The sequence below is a fragment of the Hemitrygon akajei genome, chromosome 14 (assembly GCF_048418815.1).
Source record: "Hemitrygon akajei chromosome 14, sHemAka1.3, whole genome shotgun sequence".
In the NCBI taxonomy this organism is placed as follows: Eukaryota; Metazoa; Chordata; class Chondrichthyes; order Myliobatiformes; family Dasyatidae; genus Hemitrygon; species Hemitrygon akajei.
Genome location: NC_133137.1, coordinates 81513015 through 81530704, shown reverse-complemented (window position 1 = coordinate 81530704; position 17690 = coordinate 81513015). Strand labels below are relative to the sequence as shown.

The 17690-nt window shown below is 43.1% G+C and overlaps 1 long non-coding RNA gene across 1 annotated transcript; it reads left to right on the top strand.

Moving 5' to 3' along the window:
- Positions 1–7546: 7546 nt before the first annotated feature.
- On the top strand, positions 7547–16714 carry LOC140739015 (uncharacterized). The gene is made up of 3 exons (XR_012101536.1): positions 7547–7886; positions 11096–11196; positions 16569–16714. It is a non-coding gene; the product is annotated as an uncharacterized lncRNA (long non-coding RNA).
- The last annotated feature ends 976 nt before the right edge of the window (positions 16715–17690 follow it).

Here is a 17690-nt window from a genome sequence, read left to right as displayed (position 1 = left end):
AATGGTTGCATTGTCAACAAATTTGTAGACGGTATTTGAGCTATGCCTAGCCCAAATAACTGTTGGTAGGAAACATAATCTCTGAAAATATTTCCAAAAATATTTTTCAAAGGGTTAGCTGAGCAGTTAGAATAACACTATTACTACGCCAGTGACTCAAGTTCCATTTTTGCTACTGACTGTAAGGAGTTTGTACGCTCTCTCCGTGACCATGTGGACTCCTCTGGGTGCTCCAGTTGCCTCCCACATTCCAAAGACGTACGGGATAGAAGGTTCATTGGTCACATGGTTGTAATTGGGCAGCACGAGCTCTTTGAGCCTGTTTATTTAGAGGTACATGGTGTAATTCTAAATAAAGAATAAGAAGAATGAATAAGTTCTTAATGAGGTCATATCTTTTATTTGCAAGCACTATTTAAGAATTGACCAGAGAGAACTATGACAGAATTATCCTGAACGTTGGTGTAATTGGGCAGCACAGACTCCCTGGGCTGAAACAACCTGTTACTGTTTTGTATCTCTAACTATATAAACAAATAGCATCCACCATCCCCCTTGACTGAACTTGTCCTCACTACCAGCTGATGATAACTGCAGGGTACTGGTCCAGCTGGTGAATTGTGAAGGAGCTCTCCCCAGGTGTTGCAGTGGCACAGGTAATGCATCCAGCAATGACTATTGGTTGCCTGGGAGGAGGCCATTCAGCCCGCTGAGCCTGTTCCATCCTGCCAGGTCTTCACTGTAATTCACTTACACTCCTTTGCCCTCAAGTCAAAGTCCAAGTATGTTTATAAAACACCCATGAAACACCAGTGCCAAACAACAGAAAAGCTTACGAAAGCAGTGGATACAGCCCAGTACATCACAGGAAAAAAACCCTCCCTGTTTTGGAGCCCATTTACAAGGAGCGCAGCCTCAAGAAAGCAAAATCGATCACCTAAGACCCCTACCATCCCAGCCACATTCTCTTCTCACTACTACCATCAGGCAGGAGGTACAGGGGACATGGGTCCCACACCACCAGTTCATGAACAGTTATTACCCTACAGCCGTTATGCTCCAGAACTGGCGTGGATAACTTCACTCACCTCAACACTGAACTGCTTCCATAACTTATGGATTCACTTTCAAGGGCTTTACAACTCTTGTCCTCAGTATCACTCATTCATTCATTCTGTCCATCTATTTATTTATTTTTTATTATTATATATTATCGTTATTTATTTTTGCATTTGTACAGTTTGACTCCTTTTGCACATTGGTTGCCTGTCACTCTTTATCTGTGTGTAGTTTCTCATTGATTCCATTGTATTTCTTTGTCCTACTGTGAATGCCTGCAAGAAAATGGATCTTCTGGTTGTATATGGTGACATATACGCAGTTTGATAATAAATTTACTTTGAACTTATATATCACCTTGAGATTTATTTTCTTGCAGGCATTTACAGGGAAACAAAGAAATACGATCGAATTTATGAAAATCGATACACAAAGTCTGACAAACACCCAATATGCCAAAGAGCAGCACTCACAAACTGAACAGGTCAGGCAGCATCTCTGGAAATGAATAAACAGTTGGCATTTCACCCTGAGACCCTTCAACAGGACCTTCATCAGGGGGTGGAAGGGCTTTTCCCGTGATGGATTGGCATTATCTACCACTTTCTCTACACTTTTCCATTCCTGAGCATCCTTACTGAACAAAACGCAGTCAGATTCAGCACCCACACGTTTTTTGGAGAACAGCCTGCAGATTTGTAAGGTCCTTTATCTGAGGAAGTACGTTCGGACTCCCTCATCAACAGTTTAACTCTCAGCTGAAGGACTAAAACTCTCTAACACAAGTAGGCAATGTCAGGCTGGATGACCATTCATCCTGGTGACACATCCAACCCCGTCCCAAGTTAAAATCAGGCCTGACTGGTCTAAGTATAAGTGGAGGGCACACGATTGTTTGGTGGTGTTCCTATTGAGTAAAGATTTGATACAGCTGATTATAGATTCCTGCCAAAACTAAACCCTTTCCCAAGGCCAGTTTGGTATTCCTGAATCCCAGTCAGGAATGGTGGATGAGGTACACTTTATCGGGAATGTTGTGTCCGAGCGGGATCCTGTCTGAATGCAGCTGCTGGGTGACTGGCGTCCTTGCGCTGATAAGCAGTGGCTCAGCCCTTCCTCTGCCTTTAACCTGCTCACAAAAGAATAAATCAGTCCAAGCTCATTCCACTCAGGAGGCAGACAGGCAGGGGACAGGATTCTGCACGTCCATCTGTTCCGGGTGCGTGTCCATGTCAGAAACCTGCAATCCCACAGCTTCCTGCAGCCAGTGCCAGAACTGCCACGTTCCCGAGTTTCTAAACAACAGTTGAGTTTTATCTTCCAACGCAGTCTATTTGCTGTTTGCGTTTTCTTTGAGGAGGTGGTGATGGTACGGTAGTGTGGTAGTTAGTGTAATGCTTTACAACACCAGCAACCTGGGTACAATTCCCATCGCTGACTGTAAGAAGTTCGCACGTTCTCCCTGTGACCACGGGAGTTTCCTCTGGATATTCCGATCTCCACCCACATTCCAAAGGCATCTGGGTTAGTTGGTTAATTGGTCATATGGGTGTAATTGTGCGACATGGGCTTGTTGGGCCAGAAGGACCTCTTACCATGCTGCATCTCTAACTAAATCTAAAAGCAATAAATTCTTAATGAGACCGTATATTTTATTTACGAGCATTATTTAAGTAATGACCAGAGAGAATTATGACAGAAGCAATTGGAGATGTATTGTCCTGATCTTGAAGCCACAATCAAATAACTCAAAGATGATTGATTGATTAAACTCAGTCACAAACCTGTATCTGATAAAACAACTAAAAGGGAATAATGTGGAAATGATGAAGAGGTGGTTTTAAAACTTCCCTGTGTTTCTGTATTAACCAAAAGCACGCATATCAAAATGTACAAGTATTTGCATACCGATGCCTGTGTAATAGTAAATGTTTGTGAATTCCAAACATGGAAACAATCAATGTGAGTCCCAGCTCACGCTCAACATACTGTGAGTTCAGACGCAAGCATTAGTTGAACATGCTCTACGTCCTGAATAAACACACAGGAAGGGCCATCCCTCAATAACGTTAGTGAGCTGAGTAAAAGGTGCATGGCTGAAACTTCACCGTTTACTGCTGGATTTTCTGAAACGTGTAGGCTTACTGATAGTTGTCATTTATACAATGGACAGAGGGAAATGGAGATTGGCTCCTGTGAGGAACAGCCGCACCCGGCCTGAGGAGTGGCAGACGCAGCGAAGTGCGAAGTGATACACTTTGGAAAGTCGATCTTGAGCCAGAATATTAGAAGGAATCTGAGCCATGTGAAGAACAGAGGGATTTTGCGGGTCTCATCCATAGATCCCTCAAATCTGCCATGCAAGACGATAGGGTTGTTCAGGTGCGTGTGTTGGCCTTTATTAGTTGTGATGGGGCGGGGGGGAACTGAACTCAAGGGTCATGTTCCAGCTCTATTCCAACCTCCTGCTATCCCAGCTCCTGGTTAGACCACACTCAGAATATTGTGTTCAGCTCTGATCGCCTCACTATTGGAAGGATGTGGAATTCGGAGAGGGTGCAGAGGAGGTTTATCGGGATGCTGCCTGGATTAGAGAGCATGTCTTATGAGGATAGGTTGAGAAAGCTAGGGCTTTACTCTTTGGGGAGGAGGAGGATGAGAGGAGACTTGGTAAACGTTTACGAGGTTAATAAGATGCACAGAGTGGACAGCCAAGCAAAGGTAATTGTAGGAAAGTATGGGGGGGAGGGGATGTCAGAGGGACATTTTTGGTACACAGAGAGTGGAGAATGCCAGGATGGTGGTAGAGTCAGATATTTTTGGGACACTTAAGAGACTCTTAGATAGGCACATGAATGATTGAAAAATTAAGGGTTGTACTGTTCTCTGTTAGCCCTGAGGGAGAACAGTCACAATGAAGAACAGCCCCAATGAAGAGCAAATCATAGGATGAGTAGTCCCTGTGAAGTTGACCCTCTATAAACAGCAGCCATGGATTCACAGTAAACGTCTGACAGTCCCAGCACGGGGTTTGTTGGCCTGCAGCTCTTCAGGAACATATCTAACCATTAAATGTGCTGAGAGCAGACGTCGATGAGCTATAGGGAAAGGCTGAATAGGTTAGTACTGTATTCCCTGGAGTGTGCGCAGGAGAATGAGAGGAGACTTGATAGATAGATGCCGGATACAAAATTATGAAGAGTATAGGTAGGGTAAATACAAGTAGGCTTTTTCCACTAGAGTTCATGGGTTAAGGGTGAAAGGAGAAATGGTTAAGGGGAACATGAGGGGGAGTCTCCTCACTCAGTCGGTGGTGAGAGTGTGGAACAAACTGTGAATGTAAGTAGTGAATGTTGGGTTGATTTCAACACTTAAGAGAAATTTGGAAAGGTGCATGGATGGGATGGATATGGAGGGTTATGGTCCAAGTGCAAGTCGATGGGACTAAGCAGTTAATGGTCCAGCACAGACTAGATGGGCCAAAGGGCCTGCTTTTGTGCTGTAGTGTCCTATGACTCTATGAGAGGTTGTGGCTCAAACACCATTTTAAACCAGGAGTTCCATGACTCAGCTGAATTATCTATGAACATCAAAAAATAATGAAGCTGGTCCTGCACCATGAAAAGATGCTTCTCCCTCGAGCAGGGCACCGTGCGACCCCAGTTAGAAAGGTTAAATTCCTACTTCTGACCTACGGATAGAAGAAAAGTCAGTGATGAAGCAGCTCATGACAGTTGGACCCAGGACACTGCCCTGGAGAAATCCTGCAGTGACATCCAGACCGCCAACTCCTACACCCACCTTCCCTTGACAAGATATGATTCCATCTATGGGAGTGGTTCCTCATGATGCCCTTAAACCCCAACCGGAATGCCATCAAAGACATCTTCAAGAAGTGATGCCTTAGGAAGGCAACATCAATCATTAAAGATGTCTACCATCCAAGGCACGGCACCTTCTCATTCCACCACAGCAGAGGAGATCGAGAAGCCTGTACTCAATGATACAGGAACAACTTCTTCCCAGCTGACATCAGAGTTCTGAATGGTCCATGAGCACATCCTCATTCTTTCCCTTTTGCACCATTTATTTATTTATTGGAATGTATAGCAATTTTATATCCTTGCAATGTACAGCTGTCACTAACAAGACATTTCTCAACATATGTCAGTGATGATAAGACTGGTTCTGATTCCTGTTTCAGCCACACTGAGCCAAATGATGTCAGAGGCAGTTAAGATGGAGTCGCAGGAGTCCAGAATCTGGAGCGACACACAAGATGGTGAGGGAACTCTGTCAGCATCTACGGAGAGAAATAGACAGTTGATGTTTCAGGTCAAGACACTTCATCTAGACTGTAAGTATAGTTGCACTCAAATTGCCTCCAGAACTTGATTCTTGGTCCATGGACCCAGGCGGTAAAGAGATGTAAGATTGAGTCGTCCTGACCGGGCCCTGGGTGGGCACTGTTGAGTCGGTGTTGCTTGGCCGGCCTGTTGAAGACATGTGTTACATCTTGCTTATGAGGGACAGAAAATCCTTTGTCTGTTAATGAACCACTCTAGATTTGTCTGGATCCTTAACTGCAGGAGATACCAGAGAGTTGTTCACATTGTTTCAGAGCTGAAATATGCACTAAGTGGCCACTTTATTAGTTACCTCCTGTACCTGATAAAATGGCCACCTAGTGTACGTTCATGGTCTTCTGCTGCTGTAACACATCCACTTCTGGTTGGTTTGCAGGTGCAGCAGGCCACCAAGAAGGCAAATGGAATGTTGGCCTTCGTTGCTAGAGGGATTGAATTTAAGAGCAGGGAGCTTATGCTGCAACTGCACAGGGTACTGGTGAGGCCGCACCTGGTGTACTGTGTGCAGATCTGGTCTCCATATTTCAGGAAGGATGTACCGGCTTTGGAGGCGGTGCAGAGGAGATTCACTGGGCTGATTCCAGAGATGAGAGGGTTAGACTATGAGGAGAGATTGAATCGCCTGGGACTGTACTTGCTGGAATTCAGAAGAATGAGAGGAGATCTTCCAGAAACGTATAAAGTTATGAAAGGTCTAGATAAGATAGAGGCAGGAAAGTTGTTTCCACTGGTAGGTTAGACTTGAACTTGGGAACATAGGCTCAAGGTTTGGGGAAGTAGATTTAGGGGATAGAGATGAGGAGGAACTGCTTTTCCCAGAGAGTAGTGAACCTGTGGAATTATCAGCCCAATGAGGCAGTGGAGGCTACCTCAATGAATATATTTAAGACAAGGATGGATAGGATTTTGCATAGTAGGGGAATTAAGGTTTATGGGGAAAAGGGAAGTAGGTGGAGACGAGTCCATGGCCAGATGAGCCTTGATCTTATTGAATGGCGGAGAAGGCTCAACAGGCCAGATGGCTGACTCCTGTTCTTATTTCTTATGTTCTTACTTCATGTTTGACATGTTGTGCATTCGGAGATGCGCTTCTGTGCAGCACTATTGCAACACATGGGTATTTGAGTTAGTGACCCCTTCCTGTCGGCTTGAACCACTCTGGCCATTCCCCTCTGACCTTTCTCATTAACAAGTCATTGTCGCCCACAGAACTGCTGCTCACTGGATGTTTTTTTTGTTCTCCACACCATTCTCTGTAAACCCTAGAGACGGTTGTGCATGAAAATCCCAGGATATCAGTTGCTTCTGAGATACTCAAATCACCCCATCTGGCACCAACAATCATTCCATGGTCAATGTCACTTAGATCACATTTCTTCTGCTTGACCATGTCTGTGTGCCTTTATGCAATGAGTTGCTGCCACATAACGGGCTGATGAGGTATTTGCACTAACGAGCAGGTGTACATGTGTACCAAATTAAGTGGCCACTGAGGGTAGATGACAGTGAGTGCATTCACAAGGCATATGTTAGGTAAGGGAATTGTCCCACAGTGGAAGGTTAGCCAGGAACCCTGACTCATACAAAGAGTTTCAAATACACTATTTCTTTGTTTTGGCCTGCAGTTATCTGCACTGTTACAAATGTGTTGGTGAGTGAATAGATTTCAGCCCTCCCTCATTTATCACAACTAATCTGACTCACACTGTGTGCAGTAAACCATGGTTTTACTGCTAAATTTAAAACCACCACCAGCGACACAGAAAGACACCGCCAGAAACCAGACTATAAATTGAAAATGGCTCTGTGCAATCGTAACAGATGGTTAAAACATTTGTTTGAAATCCCTTTGTCAGCTGATTAACGAAGGTGCGATCCGATTTATTTTGGATGAGTTGGTAGCTTCAATAAAAAGGGATTAGAGGAATTTCAAACCAGGCATCAGTGTGCTGAAGTAACATCACCAAAGTACAACCTCAGCATTTGTGCGCTCATTATCTCCAATTCAAACACGTTTCACCAAGCCTTCTTAACTCAGTAACTAGACAGTAACATCAAAGGCAGACTTGTACAAACAGAAGAGAGGGGTGCATTGCATACTGTTTTTGCTTGTACTGTATATACAGATTCTTTTATGAATAATTGTTGGTATTTTATTTGTTTACTCCAGTAATATTTGATTTCGGTGGTCATCTGCAGCATGTTGTCAGAGATGACGAGCTGCTCACTACTCTTGAACTAATAATACTTAATGGAGATCTTTGCAGAATAAATCTTTGCAGTGCTTTTACTGAAGTGACTACAAACTGGTCTCATGCACAAAGTTGAGTCCACCGCGCCCATATGGTTTTCGTTACGCTTGCGAGGGATTTCACTCGAGGAGCGGAACAGAGCTGATAAAGTTCAACAAGGTCTCAAACGCTCTTCCAGATAGGTAACACCTAATAAATGGACTGGCAGGTAATGTTAATATTTTCCTTAAAAAAAGTCAATATGATCACTTTATGAAGTTCAAAGACCATCAGCAAGGTTTGGTTCAAATTTCTGCAGAAGTACGAGTGTTTAGTTAATTGAAAGCGGCGTCACAGGTCGACAGGGTGGTGAATAGGTGTTTAACATGGTGATCTTCATCAGTCAGGGCACTCAGTACAGGAGCTGTGACGTTATTTTGCTGTCGGATAAGTCATTGGTGAAGCCACGCTTGGAGTACTGTGCACAGTTTTGGTTCAACTGTTATAGAAAGGATGTGATTAAGCGGGAAAGAGTGCAGAAAAGATTTATGAGGATGTTCCATGATTAGAGGACCTGATTTAGAGGGAGAGGTTGACCTGGCTAAGTCTTTATTCTTCATAACCTGGCAAAATGGCGTCGGTGAACCACAACGATGTTCAGCAGGCTATGTATTTCTAAATATGCCTCTTTTGAAATACTCTCACTACAATCTGCAGCATGTAATTTCCCTTTAAGGTATTTGCACAGTTTGTTGTCTTTTGCATGCTGGTTGAATGCCCAAGTTGGTGCGATCTTTCATTAATTCTATTATGGTTATAATACTGTGGCGAGCTTTGGTCCAAGATGACAGACGAGAGAAGCTTGTTTAAGTCAGCTGATGGTTTTATGTGACAAGCACAAAAACAGAGAGAAAACCACTCAGTCGCATACAGACAGGGGAGGTGATTATTACACACCCCGGTTACAGTCAGGGTGACCCACAAACAACTGTATGACCCAACCTAAAATGTAACAATAAACTATCTTGAACATCCCACCATAATCCCATGAAAGCATTCTAAAACTAGGAATGGTGGTGCAGTCTGTCAACCATGCCATCACCACCAACACATCCCACCACCCTCCCGCCCTCCAGAGCGTTACAAAGTTATTATGGAGTTATTGAGTATGCCTACAAGAAAATAAATCTCAGCGTTGTATATGTATTTTTTGTCATTTATTTTTTATTGAAGTTCATTGTCAAACAAGATAATGCGTTTCCATAAGATGTGTTTCAGCTATGGTACATATATATCATATAGTCATATATGCCACAAATCTCCACATAATATTTATCTGAGGTACACACTTACAGAAAAGAGAGGAAAGGAAGAAAAGCAGAAGAAGAAAACTGTGTACAAGTAGGGAGTGATCTTTTTTAACAACATGTTCATTGATTGGTGAGAATAAAATCAGGCCTCTGAGGTGTTATGTAGTTAAACTATTTTTCCCAGTATGAATCAAATTGTTCCAACTTATGATTAACAGATGCTGTTATCTTCTCCATTTTGTAAATGCATTTTGAAGGTAAATTTACTTTGAACTGTGAACTCTGAGAATGTGGGGTGACCTTACAGAAATGTTTTAAATAATGAGAAGTATAGATCAGGTGGATGTTAGTAACTTTTGCCCAGGGTAGAGGAGTCAAAAACTAGGGAGCATAGGTTTTAGGTGAGAGGGGAAATATTTAAAAGGGACCTAGGGGGTAACTTTTTCCACACAGAGAGTGACAAATATATGGAACGACCCACCTGAGGAAGTGGTTAAGTCAAGTACAATAGCCTTATTTAAGAAACTAGGTAAATAGAGGGGCAGGGTTTGGATGCAGAAAATTGGGTTGGAACTGTGATGGGCATTGACTGGTTGGGCAGAAGGGCCTGTATCCTTGCTGTAATGCTTCAAGGATCTATGAAACAATGAATGCACTAATTGCGGCACCTCATATCAAGTCACCTTATGCAGAAAACTTAGAAATGGGAAAGGTTCAACTGGTTTCAAATGTCCTTCCATTAACAAAAACTTCCTCATTCACTGCCAAGTGTTGGAACTTAAACATTTTATCTGTAGACAAATAGTTCACTACTCATTCACACAATCACATTCAGAATGAGTTGATTAATTGAATACTAAAGAGAGATTTGATGCAGGATCACAGATTTTAGACACACGGCAGTGGTGTTGGCTGATTTGGATGATGAAATACCTCTGGTCCTTCCCCAAACAGAAACACCAGGCTGAGTCATTTTGACTGTAGCTAGTAATTACAAAGAAACCTCTGGTCAAGACAGAGAGGAAGGTGATTTTTTATCTCATTTCTACTCTTTTAATTAAATGTTCTCCATTATTTCCATAGCAATTTAATCTGTTTTATAATTAATTTTATTAATAATGTGCAATAATTTTTATATCTCAGAAAGATATAAAATTATATTCAAAGACCTCACAGGGATGGGCTATTGGGCCATTAGAGACACAAGATTCTGGAGCTGCTGGGAATCCAGAGCAACACATACAAAATGCTGTAGGAACTCAGCAGGTCAGGCAGCGTCTGTGGAGGGGAATAAATAGTTGACGTTTTGGGCTGAGACTCCTCTGGGCCATTCAGAGGACTGGGCTGCCTTTGAAAGTCTATCGAAGCCTTGGTCTGCCTGATTCCCAGGCAGAGTTAACTTGGTACTTGGTTCAGACATCAAGATCAGGAAATTCCAAGCCCCAAATCACTACACCTCTGTCCCCAACTTCAAGCTGAAATTTCCCACACATTCAGTGGGATTGAAGGAACAGAGGCAATAGAAAGTGACGAGCATACTTTGGGAAGCGGGACACATTGCCACTTTGATCACCCCGCACTTTGTAGAGTTAGTTAGAATGTTATTTTCACACTAGTGTTATACCTACCTCCCACTGATGTTCTAACACACGGTAAGACTGAACAATGTCCTAAATCCTGTTTATACGGAATAGATACATATGTGAAATATTAAAATACAATAAAACCTTTGGATCACCATCATCTGGCTCTGCTCGTTGTTCATTATTTAACTTTCTATTAACCAGGAATAATTTTAAAATCTTGTCTCTACTTTCCAAGGATCAACATAAAATTGCCATGTTGACATTTTCTGTTCACACAGAACCTTACTTCCTCTGTATCAAAATTCACTCTGCAACCTCTGCTCCTACCTCCTCTGTACCAAAATTCACCGCATATTCTCCACTCCTACCTCCTACCTCCTCTGTACCAAACTTCATTCTCAGATACTGTTTGAAGCTCTGTATATAACTGCCATCAGGGTCCTTTCACCCTTGCAGTTTCTAAACTCAACCCACAAGGATTCAACATCTTCTGATCCTATGTCACATCTTTGAAATGATTTGTTGCCGTTCTTTACCAACAGACCCATGTCAGAACATGGCCCAGTTGTGAATGTCGCCAGTTACGGATCCACATCAGGTGCCAAAGTCTAAAGTGTCTAATGCCAGATGGCATGGATTTAAGGTGAGAGTGGGAAAGTTCAAAGGAGATGTGTGTGGGGCAGGTTTATTTTTTACACACAAAGAGTGATGTGTGTCTGGAATATGCTGCCAATGGTGGTGGTGGAGACAGATACAAAGCTGGTTTTAGATTGGAACATGCATGTGCAGGGAATGGAAGATATGAAGTTTCACAGGCAAAGGGGATTAGTTTGTTTAGGTGTTTAATTACTTTTTGGGTTGGCTTGTTGTGCGGAACCACACAACGCAGTTCCTGTGCTGTACTGTTCTATATTCAAGATACGAGAGAGGCATTTAAGAGGCTCTTAGGCACGAGAGCATGGAGAGGATGCTGCAGAGTATGGGAGACAGTGATCCACACACTATTCCTAATGTCCAGTCATTTTTCCAATCAATCCAACTGGGAACTGGGGAGAATGGAGTACAGAGTGAGCGAGGGTGTATGAAGGGACCACTCCACGGGATCAGAAATAGCTGCAGAGGGTTGCAAACTCAGCCAGCTCCATCATGGGCACGAGCCTCCTCACCACCGAGAACCTCTTCAAAAGGCAATGCCTCAAGAATATATTTCTTATTGTAATTTACAGTATTTTATGTATTGCACGGTAGTGCTGCTGTAGAACAATACTATTTCATAACATATGTCAGTGTATTCTGATTCTGAATGTGGACCATGCGGAGCGGTACAGGAGCCTAGAAGTCAGCTTGATGCTACGACTGCTCTAGCGACTAGCGACTGTTGCTGTCTGTAAGGAGTTTATACATTCTCCCTGTGACCAAGTGTGTCTTCCCCGGGTGCTCCAGCTTCCTCCCATGCTCAAAAGACATGTGGGTTCGTAGGTTAATTGGTCACATAGGTGTAACATAGGTGTGGTCTTGTTGGGGTTAGGGCCTGTTACGGCACAACATTGCTAATCATCATTATCATGTGCTGTGTCGTATGACGTGGGTGATCATGGTCTTTGACCATGATTGTTCTTGGCAAAGTTTTCTACAGAAGTGGTTCGCCATTGCCTTCTTCTGGGCAGTGTCTTTACAAGATGGGTGCCTCCGGTCATTATCAATACTCTTCAGAGATTGTCTGCCTGGTGTCAGTGGTCACATAACCAGGACTTGTGATGTGCACCAGCTGCTCATACGACCGTCCACCACCTGCTCCCATGGATTCTTGTGACCCTGATCGTGGGGGGGGGGGGGGGTGTTGTTGCTAAGCGCCTTGCCCAAGGGTAACCTATGGGCTAGCGGAGGGAAGGAGCACCTTACATCTGCTTTGGTAGGGGCGTATCCCCATCCTGCCACCACTCAATATCGATAAATAAAATAAAATAAAGATGCGCGGGCAGAACGGATGAGGTGCCATTAGCTTCATTAGTTTGCCTGAAGGGTCTGTTCCTGTGGTGTACTGTTCTATGTCACAGCAAGGATCACTGGTTAATGATACAACATAAGAATTCAGAGCCAATATATTGGAGTGGAAGTCAGGACCAATTATAATGCTCTGCCACAGAATGTGTCTGCTGATGAACGGCACAGGTATAAAAATACATTCTGCATATTGGGCTCGACGGAGAACTACCCATTTCTGTCGACACTGGAGGAAACCTACAAGCAAACTGACAATGTGACGGAAGGCTGCTCCACTTCCAAAATACCACGGGGAATTATTGTTTTACAAATTCCTGTCAAATTCCAAGATTCCAGTTTATTTTAAGCAGATGAAACAGTTCTGCCAAACAACAGTCAAGAAGTATAACATGCCTTAACCAGTGAATTCAAAATGGAGCGCGTGAAGGGCTTTCAACTATAAATGTGCGATTTGCTTTGCTTGGGATGTGTGATAAGTGAAATGAGACACAGAAAACCATAGATTGCAATCACCTATCAGCTGGTGCTCATTGTTTAAATGTTAAATTTCAGCACAAAGCTGTTGAAGACTATTAAGCACAGTTCTTTAAATTATCTCCTTATGTGGAGGCATTTCTGTGGACACCATTTTCACTTAATTTTAGCAACAGGAGTAGAAAGTTGAACTCTGAAAAGCGAGATAACTCTCATCATATGCAACCTGGCTATTAGGAAGCTGTGATACTTGAAGGCCAGAAGTATCTGTGTCCAAACAGACTGTCCGGCCCAGTTAGAAAGGTCTATTTTAGATGTTCCATGACACAAGCAGAATTGAGTCATAGAGTGATACAACATGGAAACAGGCCTTACAGCCCATCTGATCCATGACGATCAAGATTCCCATCTAACCTAGTCCCTTTTTCCTGTATTCGGTCTAAAACCTTTCCTATCCATGTACCTGTCCATGTACTTTAAATGTTGTTGTTATAGCTACCTGAAAAACACTCTATGGCAGCTCATTCCATTTCCTGCTCACTTACTGTGTGAAAATGCTGCCTCTCAAGTTCCTATTAAATCTCTCCCCCCCCCCCCTCCCATTTTAAAAGTACATCCTCTACTTCAGTACTTGAGTAACATATTCAAAATACATTTTAGGAGTGCAAAATTTTAAATTTTGTTGCTTTAGAAATAAAGTTGAATGTGTTAAAATTCCAACTTATTTTTTGTGAAAGGGAATCAAATTTTTATGGACATAACCATTCAAAGGAATATTTTTATATCTACAGTATTGGCACAATTAGGAAGATAGAGCTATTGGACTGCATGGAATCTGTCAAACCCTGCAAGTCCAACCAGTCAGAAGGGCTTGCGCAGGCAGAGAGAACGGAAACCAGCAGATGTCTAAGACCGTAAGACAAGGGAGTAGATTATGTCATTCGGCCCATTGAGTCTGCTCCGTCAGTCCAGCACGACTGATTTATTACCCTCTCAAGCTCATTCTCCTGCCTTCTCCCCATAACCTTTCATGCCTTGACTAAGTAAGAACCCATCAACCTCTGCTTTAAATATACCCAACGACTGGGCCTCCGGAGCCTTCTATAACAATGAATTCCACAGATTCTCTACCCTCTGTCTAAAAATAAATCCTCCTTATCTATGCTCTAAATGGATTCTCCGGTTTCTGAGGTTGTTCCTTCTGCTCCTACACTCCCCTACTATAAGAAACATACTTTCCACATTCACTCTATCTAGGCTTTTCGCTATTGAATAGTTTTCAATGGTATCCTCCATCGAGTACAGGCCCAGGGCCATAAAATGCTCCTCATATACTAACCCTTTTGTTCCCAGACTAATTCTGTGAACCTCTTCTCGACCCCCTCCAATGCCAGCATAGCCTTTCTTAGATAAAGGGTCCAAAGCTGCTCGAAAGTACTCCAAGTGTGGTCTGAGCAATGTCTTATAAAGCTTAAGCATTACATCCTTGCTGTTATTTTCTAGTTCTCTTGAAATGAATGCTAACACTGCATTCACCTTCCCTACCATCAACTCATTTAGGGAAATCTGCATGAGGAATCCAAAGTCGCTTTACACTTCTGCTTTCTGAATTTTTTTCTCCATTTAGAAAATAGTCTACAACTTTAATCCAGTCGTGCCACTAAGGAACTTGGGACTACATTATTTTTTTCACTTTGCGATTGTATTTTTTAAATTCATAACCATATGTGCCACTTGTGCTCTGTGTTTCGTGCAGTGTGCAGCAGGCTGTCTGGATTTTTTTTTGTACCTTGGCCCCAGAGAAATGCTATTTTATTTGATAATTAAACTTGATCTTGAACTTGAACTTCTACCGAAGTTCATAGCCATACACTTCTCTCCACTATATTCCATCTGCTTCTTCTTAGCCCATCCTCCTAACCTGTCTAAGTCTTTCTGCAAACTCCTTTCTTCTCAACAATATCTGTTCGCCCACCCATCTTTGTATTGTTCACAAATTTGGCAACAGGGCCATCAATTCTGTTATCCAAGTCATTGACTTATAACATGGAAAGAAGTGGTCCTAGCACCGACCCTTGTAGAACACCACTATTCACCAGCAGCCAACCAAGCCGCCTTTATTTCCACTCTGTCCATGCTAATACCTTGTAATCCCGTGCGCTCTTGCCATGTTTAGCAGCTTCGTATGGGGCACATTGTCAAAGGCCTTTAGAAAATGCAAGTCCAAACAGCAGACATCAAAATCATGAGATAACGAGGGTTAAGCATGATATGGTGGGTTACAGGTTATCAAAGGTGTGAGGATCATGACTTGGAAATCCATTGCTGAATCCTCAGCATAACTAGGTCTGTTCCTGGATCTCCAGGGCCACGAGCAGTATGAATACCTTCAATAGGACCTTTCAGCACAAACCGGAAAATTCATGATTACCTTCGCACCAGTAAAACAACTGTCCCTGTCAATGACTCCCATGGTACAAAAAAATTTGGTGGACAGTGTCTGTAGTACAGACACTGGCAACTGGAGGCCTGTCCTAGAGTTGGAGGACTGACCTTGTGGTGGGTGGGAGGTGTGAAAGGGGCTTGTTTTCCTTTTGTTTTGTTGCTGGTTGTGTTTAGTTGCTCCGCCGGGCATCGTGGGCATGCTGTGTTGGCGCTGAATGTGTGGTGGCTCTTGCGGGCTGCCCCCAGCACATCCTTAGGTGTGTCGGCTGTTAACGCAGACAACACATCTCACTGTACATGTGAAAAGTGAATCTGGATATCGTCATTTCTGCAGCAACTCTTGCTCAAATGTTTAGACAGGTACATGGACAGGAAACAAATGGAAAGACAGGGGCCAAATGCAGAACAATGGGATTATTGTAAATAAACCAGTGGGTCAGCATGGATGAGTTGGGCTGATGGGCCTATTTCTGTACAACTACTAGACTTAATGGGAAATTGTAGCAAACTTCCATTTGTTAATTTGTTAGAACCTTCAGCTTAATTGAAATTGCTACTCCTCAGCAAGGACGCCCATCACCGCCTCTGACAGTTTGAAGATTTACTGACATGTTTCCTATGGTTACAGAACCTTGCGATGACAGAACATTTTCACAGAACTTTCTCAATTCCAACAGCTTCAGAGATCAGGTTTATTATCAGTGACTTGTACGATGTGAAATTTGTTGTTCTGTGGCAGCAGTACAAAGATTAAAAAAATACAGTAAACTACAAAAATAGAAAGTGCAGAAAAAAAGGAATGATTATCTGCCAGGTTTTCCAGCATTAAGAAACATTTCCATGTTCACAGCTGTGGTCAGACTGCCAACCCCTCCCTCAGCCAATGCTTAATGTTCTTCATTAGGACTCATCAGCAATGGCAAAATGGGGGGCTGTGTAGGTAAGGGCTTGTCTATCATCACTGGTAATCCAATCCCATGAAGTTTCTCTCTTGGTCTAAAGACTGAGTCTGATGTGGGATTTCAAAGGTCAAAGGTTCATTTTTATCAAGGTATGTATGCAGTATTCAACTTTGAGATTCTTTTTCTCCAGATAGCCACGAAACAAAGAAAAACCATGGAAGTCAGTTCAGAGAGAAACACGAACTCACCCCCCTTGCTCAAAGAAGAATGACAACTTGATAATCAACCCCCACAAACTCCCCACCCATCGCACGGAACACAATACGAACTTCGACCCCCAAATCCCCCTCCTGGCAGCTGCATCACTGCCTGGTTCAAAAATTGCACCATCTCAGATCGCAAGACCCTGCAGCGGATAGTGAGGTCAGCTGAGAAGATCATCGGGGTCTCTCTTCCTGCCATCACGGACATTTACACTACACGCTGTATCCGCAAAGGAAACAGCATTATGAAGGTCCCCACACACCCCTCATACAAACTCTTCTCCCTCCTGCCGTCTGGGAAAAGGCACCAAAGCATTTGGGCTCTCACGACCAGACTATGTAACAGTTTCTTCGCCCAAGCTATCAGACTCCTCAATACCCAGAGACTGGACTGACGCCTTACTGCCCTATTGTCTTGTTTATTATTTATTGTAATGCCTGCACTGTTTTGTGCACTTTATGCAGTCCTGTAGTCCAGTGTAGTTTTTTTCTGTATTGTTTTTTACGTAGTTCAGTCTAGTTTTTGTTCTGTGTCATGTAACACCATGGTCCTGAAAAAACATTGTCTCATTTTTACTATGCACTGTACCAGCAGTTATGGTCGAAATGACAATAAAAGTGATTTGATTTGACTTGACTTGAAATGAGACAGAACAGTTGAAAACACAGAATATAAAAACTATAAAGCTGAAATAAATAGTTCAGTGTCCATTGTCCATTGTCCAAATCCATAAACTGGGAGAACTTCAGTAATGTCTTCCGGCATCTCAAGACAGAAAGACCCAGAGGCCTGCCCTCCGGACACAGCAATAAGCCGCACAGGCACCCTTCTCTGGCACCCTGCGACTCCACCAGCAATCAGAATTCAGAGGGTCAGCACTCACCCTCCTCATTCGCCTCTGTGTTTCAATATCCCTTGTCACTTTAATTGGTGAATAATGGAAGCTTTAATCGGTGAAATGGAGTTGAACACCAGCTAGTGGCCTGTCCTGAAGCCTCCTCTCGAGGCTTGTGTTCACTGCCTCCCAGAATCCTCTCAGAGACAGCGA